Source organism: Camelus ferus, chromosome 11 (genome assembly GCF_009834535.1).
Source record: "Camelus ferus isolate YT-003-E chromosome 11, BCGSAC_Cfer_1.0, whole genome shotgun sequence".
NCBI lineage: Eukaryota > Metazoa > Chordata > Mammalia > Artiodactyla > Camelidae > Camelus > Camelus ferus.
Window position 1 is genome coordinate 45532969 of NC_045706.1, and position 11429 is coordinate 45544397.

Here is an 11429-nt window from a genome sequence, read left to right on the forward strand (position 1 = left end):
TGCAGGCGCAGGAACTTCGTCTCCTCCACCATCTACCTTGGCCATAAAAACCTTCCAAGTCCCCATTATTATTCCAGGCACATTCCAAGGGAGTTGAGTCACTTGGCTTTTCTCCCGCTCTGAACTGCTTGTACCAGGTGGAATACGACCTCCAACTTCAAAAATGGAATCCGTAACCGGTAAAAAGTGCTTTGGGGCAAGACCCCAATGCAAGCCTACTGTAACTTCTTCCTCCACACCTAGGGTTTGCAGTCTGTGCACCTGGAGTTCCACGGCCAGGACCAGGGTCGAATGGGGTTTTTCTTCGGGTAATTCCGTAAAGCTGCTCCATTTTCCCCGCTGGTTTGAGAAGCTCCGAGGGCTGCTAGGCAGCGGGACAGGGGCTGAGTTGGAAACTTTTTCCTTCTGGCGGTGCGTCCAGTAGTGCTTGGAGGCCAAGGCGGAGAGCCCAGGGGGCAGATTTCCGCCTGCTTTTAAGTCAGCTCCGAGGGAAAGCTCCCAGCCCCTCCCACGCGTCCGGCCAGACTCGCCGGCCGCCAGGCCCGGGGCGGGGGAGCGCGCCCATCTGGCCGCCCAGGAGCCACATCTGGAACACTAACTCCCGCACCCAGATGTTCAAGGGGCTGAGGGAGTCCAAGCCCGAAGGGCGGGGCTACCGCGCTGCAGCTCCTTCCTGCAGACGATACAACAGCGGTCCGGACTCGGGAGACGCCCCCGGGGGCTCAAGAAAGGCCGGTCGGGAGGTCAGGGTTTGGGGAGGGTGGTTAGGGCGGCGGTTTGGCGTTGTTATGCTGGAGCCACGCTGGGGGGGTTGGGGGAGGGGTATTGGTATAGTGGAGCGAGACTGGAGACGAGACGGCGGGGACCGGGAGGGAGGCCTCGCCCCGCCGCGTCACCGAGTCCACCCACTGCGTGGGAGTTTACAACCCAAGTCCCCAGGAGGTGGTGAAAGGGGAAGAGACAGGCGGGCACGTTTCCTGGGGTTGGGGAGGGGGAGCGGCGCGCTCATCGCTCAGGGGACTGAGGGCGGGGTTCCTCCTTCTTGCCCTCTGCCCCGCACTAAGACGCAGGCCTTTCCTTCTGCCGAGCAACTCGCCCCTGCCTCCTATGAACCTTCCAAGGACGATGAGGGGCGTCATCCCAGATGAGACCAACCTGTTCCCCTTCCCCTCTCCCCTCACTTCGTCCCTACCCAGGAGAGGGAGAAGCTTCTAAGAAGCCTGCGTAGAATGGACAAGCGAGCCCCTCTGGCGTTTGTTTGCGCGCAGCAGTTTTTTGCCAAGGAGTCAGGGCTGTTTCGAAGAGCTTGCGTCTGTTGGATGCTTCATACTGAACAAATCGTTACCATTCGATTTGTTTAACCAAGGCGAGGGCAGACGATGTTCTTACTTAAAAGTTGGCCTTCATCCAAGTTGGCCTTAGATTTTACTGAAGAGTGTCATAACACCCCAGGTCATTGCGCAAATGGTTTGTGAAATTTAGAAAACTAGAGGCGGAAATGCCCTAAAGGAAAAAAACCACAATTTACAGGAAAATGATGTTAAAAGATGTTGGTCCTTTTTCATCTGACAGCTTCAGTCATCACATAATCTCCACCAGAATAAAATGAGTCTGTTCACAGCCTTCAACTTAAGGCGAATCTCCCCTATTCCCGGCAAAGTGCATAAATGGGCCCTCTGTTCCCACTGTAGTCACCAGCTGAAAATGCGTAAGCTCAGTGTTTCCTGTCCCAGAGATTGCTGGGTTTCACTGAGAATAATCAAAAGCATACAAGATATTAAGTGTCCAGAGTACAAGGTTCAAATAATAGCTCTTCCATTGCTTTGTGGCAAGTTAGTCTACCTCTTGGTACCTGGTGCCTTAGTCTCACCATTCCTAAAATGTAACTTGTACCTATAGTATAGTGGTGGTGTAAGGATTAAAAGTTAATGAGATAGTTCAAATCAAGTGCTTAACACAAAGTCCAATGCGTAGGAAGAATCAATAATTCTTATTACTATTTATGAGAGTTGGCTATGTTTATCACTAAAATACAAGTTGAGGGCAATGGCAGTTGGAAAAGTCAGCTTTCAAAGGTCACCCCTTTAACAGTATGAGTTTTTACATCTGTTGAACAAACCTAGAACCCTCTAGTCACATCTCCAGTCCTTGCTTTGACAGTTTTCAGTCTAATTAGAAGAAATCGGATGAAATGATAGTGATGCATAGGCTTTCCTCATAATGTGGCTTTAAAAAAAGGCATGACTTTGACTTTTGAGTTTCCCGTTGTAACCATTTCCCAGAGAAGCTCACTCTTCTTTGAGAATATTTCACTAGGGTAATGATAATGTATCAACAGATATGTACAAAAAAATCTCTTTCTTTACCTCCTCTTCCTTTTTCTGCACATCTTCTCCCTTTGCTAATCATAGAGGAATCTGATTAGGGCAGCCTCGGTATCAAATGAAAATGGGGGAGCTTTAAAATATTTTAGATGTACATAAAGCACAATTCTGAGAAAGTCAGCACTCTTGTGTACACAAGGCAGCTGTTAGAACTTATGTGAGTCTTAAATTGGACTGGCTTTTCCTTCCTGCACTAACATTGTTTGGTTTCTAAAGGTGCTATGTCAGATAATATTTCCTGTGTACTAGGGCCCAGAGGGGGAAGGAATGGATTTTGAGAGGCTTTTGGCTTGAGAATGACCATCACTGTGTGATGAAGGAGGCTGACAAAGGATCTGAGGCCAGTACTGAACTATAAAGCAGTGTAAGGTACCTATAACCAGGTAAATGCTAACTTATTTCTATGCATGCAAGGGATATATTTATATCATATACATTGGTATATGTATTTGATATGTATAAAGTACATATATATTTATTTTTAGTACATTTACAGCATAGATACTATATACACACAGATCCCTCCTTTAGTAAGTTTATTACCTGCAAAAAAGGTAGAATTTTCTTCCTGTGGCTGTGATTGGACTGACTTTTCAGCAGAGGAATGGAACAGGTGTCCATGATTCTGACTGGATGAGAGAAGTATGCCCTCTTGTGGGCTTCCTGTCGTGTTACCAAGAAAGTCCCCCAAGAGAGGAGGAGGGTGGTGTCCCTTGTGGTCAGGATCCTAATCCCATTTTACCTCAAAATGTCTCCCCTGCAGTTTTCCCTCATCATCTTCCCTGAGAAATATTTTTCAAATAATAATGCAGTTTCCCCCCGTCTCCCATCACCCTAGATTCCTCTCTCTCACACTCCACATCCAATCTATCAGTCATCCTTGTCAACTCTAATTTATAGATGTGAAGATGGATATGGATATAGATTTATCACAAATCCCATCCCATCTTTCTACCTCCTACACTGACAACTAGTCCAAACATCATTTCTTGGCAAACCTACTGCGATAGGTTCCTAATTATTCTCCCTGCTTCCATTCCTTCACCCTACATTTCAATCTCCACACAGCAGCCACAGCAGTCCTTTTAAAATATAAATGAAATGTGTTCACTCCTCCTGCTCAAAATCCACTAATTGTCTCCCATCACATTTGGGATAAAACCCACACTCCTAACAATGGCCCACATGATTTGGCTCTTATCTGACTCTCTCACCTCATCCTCTGTCACTTTCTACTTGCTCATTCCCTCTCCAGTCACACCAGCCTTCTCACTGTTCCTCAGAAAGTGTCAAGCAGACTCCTGCTTCCAGGTCTTTGCATTTACTATTTCTTCTGCCTTCAACCCCACATCTCTGCATGGCTTCCCCTTACCTCATTCAGGTCTCTGCTCAAATGTCACCTAAGAGAGGACCCCTGATCATCCCACCTAGTATAGCTACAACATAGCCATAGCTATTCTCTACCCTGTTTTCCTTCATATCTCTTATCAAATATTTGCCTGTTTTCTTGATTATTGTTTGTCTTACCTCCAGAATGTATGATCTATGTGTATAGGGACATGGTTGATCTTGGTCATAGTACAGTCGGATTATCTCCAGCCTAAAACAGTGCTTGTCCTATAAAAGGTACCCAATAAATAATTGTTGAATGGATGAATAAGAAGAGTCTCATACCTGGAACAATAATGGGGAAACAAGGTGTCCATCAATTAGTATAAGCAGCACCCCCTTCCTAAATTTCATGCTTTTCCAACCTCATGAGCTTATCCCTCAATGGCTCCTGCTCCATGATGGAACCTGACTAGTCCAATGGAGTTAATCCTATGTGCTTATAAATATGTGAATCAAACTACACTCACCCAGTGGGGTAGGGATAGACGGAGAAAAAAAAAACCAATGTAAATAGTGTGGTTAATTCTGTTACCATTTTACTCAGCAGATGTACGGAAACAAACATGAGATGGGAGACATGAATCTGCACTCTCCTCAGATCCTCTCAGTTCCTCTATGCTCTTTACCTAATGATCAACATAACTGCTGGGTGTTTATAAAGATATACTGATTGTCTGAACAGCATGGCCCTCAAATGCAAGGCAGTTGGGAGAAGAGTTTGAATCCTGAATCCACCATAATAGTGTGTGACCTTGAGCAAATTATTTACCCTTTGGTGCCTCAGTTTCCTCATCTGTGAATAGGGCCAATACTAGTGTCTCTTTAATTACAAGGATTAAATAAATAATATTTATAAATTTCTTAGAACAGTGCCTGGAACATAGTAAGCTATGTATGAGTATTTTTAAAGAAAACACTTGCAAATGTTTGACTGTACTTGATTTTCCCCTTTCTCAATGACTTTATAACATAGGTACTGCTCCACTCTGATTGGCACTGGAGTTTTCATTATGATTTTTAGGCCAGTAATTTCAGTTTTAGCACTAAGCACAATAATTATTTTATAGCCATTTCTACTCTAGCATTTATGCTTAGTCATAAACTCCATTTATGTCAAGATATCCCTAACTTTGCAAGAAAGAAATTGTACCTTCAAGGGGTCACCCACTCTATCATAGCTGAATAAAAGATGTTCCTTGCTTTTTAGTTTCATAAGCTTTTCTTGGCCAGCTTTTCTATAATATAACATTGTTATTTGGTAGCTGAGTGTCAGTCAGCTCTACAGAAGAACAAACATCCAGGCTTTTCCTAAACCTGTGTGCCAAATCATCCCTGAACCAGGGAAACTGGGCCAGATAATCTCTGCAAGGCTTTTGAGCTCTGTTTCTTTGTGGGTTTTCATGAAAACAGCTCAGAAATGAGAGGTTCAGGGCTTAGCACTCTGTTAACTGTGCCTGGTTGCTCTGTGAATCACGGACGACTGAGATAGTTTAAACTCCACTGTATTATTTGGAACTGACTAGGTTCACTTTCAGATTCAACAAGGACAAAATCTGTTTGAAGTGCGGACAGTCTATCAACACCCTCCTAGGCTCAATATCTCACTATTCCTTCCAGGGCCTTGATCACTCATTCATAAATACCTGCATCAGGGTCTCTTAAGAAAGGACTAGAAACACCCCCTGCTAATGTTTGTTAAAATCTCCTTGAGATTATTCTACTTATAACACATTAATAAACATACCTCCTAAGTCTTTACCTTAGTACTTAACTATAGTACTTAGTACCTTAGTTATAGTACCGTCATTCATACATTCTTTCATTCAATAAATATTGACCTAGGGCTTAATATATGCTAGTGCTGGCCATTTGATTATCCAAGTTAGAAACCTAGGAGTCAACTTAAATACACTCCTGTCCCTTGGTCCCGACATACTAGATCAGCCACCAAACAGGTGCCAATACTGCCATCTAAATACCTCTTGAATTTCTGCCCTCTTCTCCACTCACTCCCCCTGTCATGATGCTGGTAAAGCCACGTTAAGCCCACCTACTGTAGAAAACAGAGCATGAGGTATTCTCCTTAGGAAGCACCAGCCCAGAAGGGCAGAGTGAAGGGGAGGAGGGAATGAGGCAAGGGAAGCTATGACTTGGTGAGATGCACTGTGTTACCACGCTGGTTACTGTTGTGTAATGATACCACAAATCGTTCAGCAGGCATGAGACGTCTCTGAAGGGGTTATGAAGTGAGAGAGAGAGAGAGAGAGAGAGAGAGAGGAGAGAGAGAGAGAGAGGGAGAGAGAGAGGAGAGGAGAGGAGAGAGAGAGGCTTTGTACCTGTTGCCATCTCTCCTGGCTCCATTTGCCATTGATGAAGGGGAGCTAAATGCCCCCAAATGTCTGGGATGTATCATCTGGCCACATGGTGGCTCCCAGGAAGGCGGATCCTATACCCAAGGTGTGGTACTTCGCCCAACTTCAAAAGTAGAGCAATAACTTGGCACAGATGAGGCTCTGATCTAGATAGAAGAAGACAGTTAAGGGATTTGAGAAGGTACACAAGGGTTGTGTCTCAGTATAAACAGACATAATTTTTCCTTCAAATTCTTATAACTATCTACTAGGTGGACTTTGTGCCTGTCACTTAACCCCTTCTAATCCATTCTTCGCATTGTACCTGAACTGATCTTTCAGATTCAAATCTTTCACTAGTTCCCCTTAAACTCTATAATAAAATCCCAACTATATACCATGGCATGTCAGGTTCCATCATCTCCCCTGGCCTGCTTTTCAGTCTTCTTATTAAAGATAATTTTACTAATAGAATCAGATGGCCATTCCTCTCAAGCTCTTTGTTAGCATTTTTTTTTCTGACTCAAAACTTAATATATTCATTATAGAAAAATTGGAAAATATGTAAGTATAAAAAGGGAAATAAAAATCAATTACTTTGAGGAGAAAACAACATTCTAGAGTACATTCTGGCCATATTTTTTCTATTATGCATATTTAAATTCAGAGACATATATTAAATAAAAATTATACTTCAAGAATTATTGCACTGAAGTTTAAATTCAGCCACAATTACATGTCAAGACCATTCAAATGGTTCGGTTTGATAACATGCACTTTACTACAATTTTTCATTTCTTCGTTTTATTTCCCTGTTACTTAAGTATGCATTGAAAATGTGTGTTTACATTTCAGAAATACAGCACATTAAAAAAGCCCTCTATAAACATAACACTTTCTCAATATATTTTCCTGCTTTGTTTTGAATAAAATAGCTTAATAATAAATAAACTTAATAAATAAGTTAATCTAAAAGTCATAATGCAACTATTAACATTTGTTCTATTATATTGGGAGAGGTAATTTGAGACAATTATAATAAACTGCTTTCCACATCATAGCCTAAGACTAGATACAAAATTTTCCCTATATTAAGGACTTGAAAAAATCATTTTATGATTCTATAGATACCAATGTAATACTTTTGTTCTTTTTATTATCAAAAAATAGACATATTAGCACCATAAATTACTATTTTCTTCCAGCCTGTCAAGTATGGACTGTCCATAGTAGTTGATAAAATTGCTGTGTGTTAAAAAAAAAAAAAAAACACTCAGTCAAGACTAGATTTTGAAAGCAATAGCAGAGAAAGTTGATCTTTAAAAACATTAAGCCCTATTAAAACTGCATCGACATATCTACACAAAAAATAAAGCTACTAAATAGTTAATGCTTGTATTATCATTTAAGTCTTAAAGTCTAAATTCAAGAAACAATAAACTGAAATTGAATCCTTATTTGTATTATGGCCTTGCATCAGGTCTATTAGAGAAACAGAATCAACACCATCCTAACTTTTCTAAAACTTATTTTGAAACACTGCTTCAGTTAGGTAAAGCTTTTAGGGTACAAATAACATTACGCAAAAATGATCTTAGAAAGGCACGGTTATAAGTCTGGATATTGGGACATTTAACTAGTCTTTATTTAATCACTGGAAGTCCTTTTTCCTTGAGAATATATTAACACACTTATAAATGAAAGACATCTCTCATCTGATGATATATTAGAGAACCACTTATGGTTCATTAGATAAGCACTCAGATTATTTTATTTCACTCAATTAAAAAAATCTGCATGCTAGCCATGTTTCATTTTATACATTACATTATTCTCTAAGCCTTCAGTTAGGGGGTACAAATTGTAAAAAGCAAAGCATAACATTTTCAACTAGTATTCCAATTATATTTAAATGATTCAAACTGCACATAAGTATTTAAAATCTAAGCTTCCAACAGTTTATTTTTTAAAAACAAAACATAACCTGATTCACATTAACTACCAGCTTATTTATACTTAAGAAACTAGTTATATTTTAGTTATAAAAACATTTTTCCTTGCTACAGTTTCTTCCCCTGCTCTTAGAAATGAATCTAAGTCAGCATTCACAAAGGCTACCTGAAATTCTGTCAACTTTCAGCCCAATGTAAGGTAAAGCCATAATTATGCATAAACAATTCAAAATTAGGGCTTACAGTGGAAATGTCAACAAGTTATCAACTTTGATATCACTAATGATGGGTTCTACTAAACTTCCCATCAGATAAAACAGATGACAGAAACCAACAGAGTTTCCAGAAAACAAAAGCTATCAGAGCTATAAATAAGGAATACATTATATACTGGAACATAGCAAGGCCAAAGTATTAATGCTGTTAAAATGTAAATAGGACGTGAAGTAAATATTTCTGAAATATAAAACATAAGCAGATCACAAACCAAAACATGTCACTTTACATTTATTTATAAATCTACGTTTTTAATAATTATTTTTATAAAGAAAACATTTATTTCTGCACTGTGGCAGGCAGTGATTTTTTTTTCCTGCCTCCCTATCTTGCAATCTTCAACCCTCTTCCAGACTGGCATTATCTCATCAAGATTTCTCCCTGAAGTCAGCTTGTCATATTTTCAGCAGGTTTTTCTGTTTTGATGGTCTTACAGAGTTCCTTCCTCCTCTACTCAACCAAGGGCTTCTCCCAGCCTGCCCCTGTTCTCAGGGTCCTGTCCTCCCCTGGATGGGGAGTAGGGGGAGTGCATGCTTGAGTTTCTGCATTGCCTGTTTTCCACCAGTCACATGCAGGGCATGAGGGATGGGGCTCTTTCTGCAATGCTAGACCACTGCTTCTAAAGCCACACAAAGCTAACGGATTTCCTCCTATCTTACAGCTTCCCTCTGCCCATTCCCAGAGGAGGCAGTCACTACCCCTACAGTTCTCAACTAGCCTGAAGCTATCTGGATGTTTCTGTCACCTCCCTACACGACTCCGCCCCAAGAATAGTAAAGTGTGGACACCAGCATCCAACTTCCTTCTCCTAATCACTCCTTTCATCTCGCCTCTCCCCTCCCTAATCTGAAACTTTCCCTTAGTTTCCTTTCTTGATTGGAAGGCACTGCTCTTACATCATACCCTACTTCAAAGGTGACATTTGCCCTCCCTCTTCCCTCGGGACATTATGGTAGAAAAGCTGCAGAGGAACACAACTTATGGGAGGAATAGAGAAATACACATCAGTTCAGTATTTTCTGGACAATCCTCATTATGCTATGGTAAATGGTATCCAATATTGCTACCTTTACAGTTTTCAAAGCACTCTCTTACCTGTTATCTCACTACTGCCATGTTACAATAGAATGGTTGGGTTCCCAGAAAACAATCTCTAAGGTGGAAATTTGCATGCAAGAAGTTTCTGAAAGGAGTGCTCTCAGGAACAGCATTTGCAAGGGAGTGAAGGAAATAAGACTGGGCATACAGAAAGATTGGACTGTGATGTGTTACAACAGTGGGCTCAGCCAATCTCAAAAGGAGCTCTAGATTGGGATAGCCCTTCACATTTTTCCCAAATTAAGGCAAGAGAGCCTGTCCTTTACAGCCCTGAAATGACAGTCACTGGAAATAAGCTGCTTCCTGGGAAGGGGATGTGACCTTGGATAGGGCAGCTGCTTTCAGTGGCAAGCAATTCTCTAGAGAGACTAAGATGAAAACTGTTAGCTGACAAGCCCCAGGCTGCTGGGGAATGAGTCCTGCAGCCCTGAGAGGGGTTTGGGGATGCACCACCATATCCACTGTGTTTTACCAAAAGTGAACCTGCTCCTGCCCGTTCTCCATATTTTAAGTATGGGAACCTGGGACATGAGGAGAGTAACTAGATCAAGTTCCCAGAGCCAATAAGTGACTTCCATATTTTATTCCATTTGGCCTACAAAATAATGCTATCAGGTATACCTTGTTAATCCTCTTTTATGTACAATGCCACTGAGATTTGGGAAGTTTAAATGTTTCCTCCAAGTATTCAAGGCCAATTGATTGTAGAACAAAGATCCAGGTCATCTAACTCCAAGTCTGTGCTGTCTGTATCTCTGATACTGACTTGATCATGAGAAAGCTGCTTGAAGTAAAGGAATTTTAGGACTGGAAAAGACTTCAGAAAGCAGTCCAACCCACTCATTTCTCAAAGAGGTAAAGAAATTTGGTAAATTGTTTAAGGAAATGAGGCTGCAGAATAACCTCTCTGGGCCTCGGTTTTATCTGTTAAATGGAATGAGCTGCCCACCTATAGAGTGGTTTTAAGATTCAAATAATATAATGGATGCAAAATAAACTCAAAACTGATTAAAATGGTACAGGACTATCAGTGTTTAGCCATTTAGTCACTACGTTGTGGGTAAGAAGGGACTCCCAACTGTTAACAGCAGAGCCAGGCCAGGACAGCAGAGTGTACTATTTTAAGTTTGGGGGATGTTTGCACAGAAAATGAGTTTATGATTTTATAAATTCTATTAGTTTGGATTCCAGGTAAAGGTGGACAAGTTTCCAGAAAAACAACAACAAAATGAAAACAAAAATACTTCCCGGCAAGTTTTGATTAGAAGATATATCCTAGGAGGTATTTGCTGGGAATAATTCTGACTGATATTCAGAAGTCAAAATTGCATAATTTCCTATTTTCAGACAAATAAAACAGCACAGTTCAGTTTGCTTTGGTGTAAAGGAAACACCAAAGTTCCCTCCTCTGAACTTTGGAACTGTCTGTGATATAAAAACAAAAGATCCAAAATACTTTTGTGCTTTCTTTTGTCATGCAGGCTAAGTTCCTAAAACACCACAATTTAACAAATTTAGACTATTTGATATTTTTATTCACAATCACAATTTCTACTGTGTTGGTTGTTAGCATGGAGCTTGGAGAGTCTGTAAGTTGATTGTTTGGCTGTTTCTCTTCCAGAAAACGTATAGGTGAATTTATTTTCCATGTTTTTAAGATCACAAAATAGAAAGTTCTAGTCATGAGATTGTTCATAACAACAATGCTATCTTTGTAAAGGATGAAATGAATGTCATCTATTGCTGCATAATAAATCACCCCAAAACTTGAAATAATAATAAGTATATATTGTCTTTCAGTTTCTCTAGGTCAGGGATTCTTGAACAGTTTGGATAAGTGGTTCTAACTTGGAGTCCCTCGAGAGGTTGTAGTGAGATGTCAGCTGAAGCCTTGCGAAGACTTGACTGAGGCTGGAGGACCCACTTCCAAGGGGCTCATTCACATGGTTGGTAACATGGTGCTCGCTGTTGGTGGG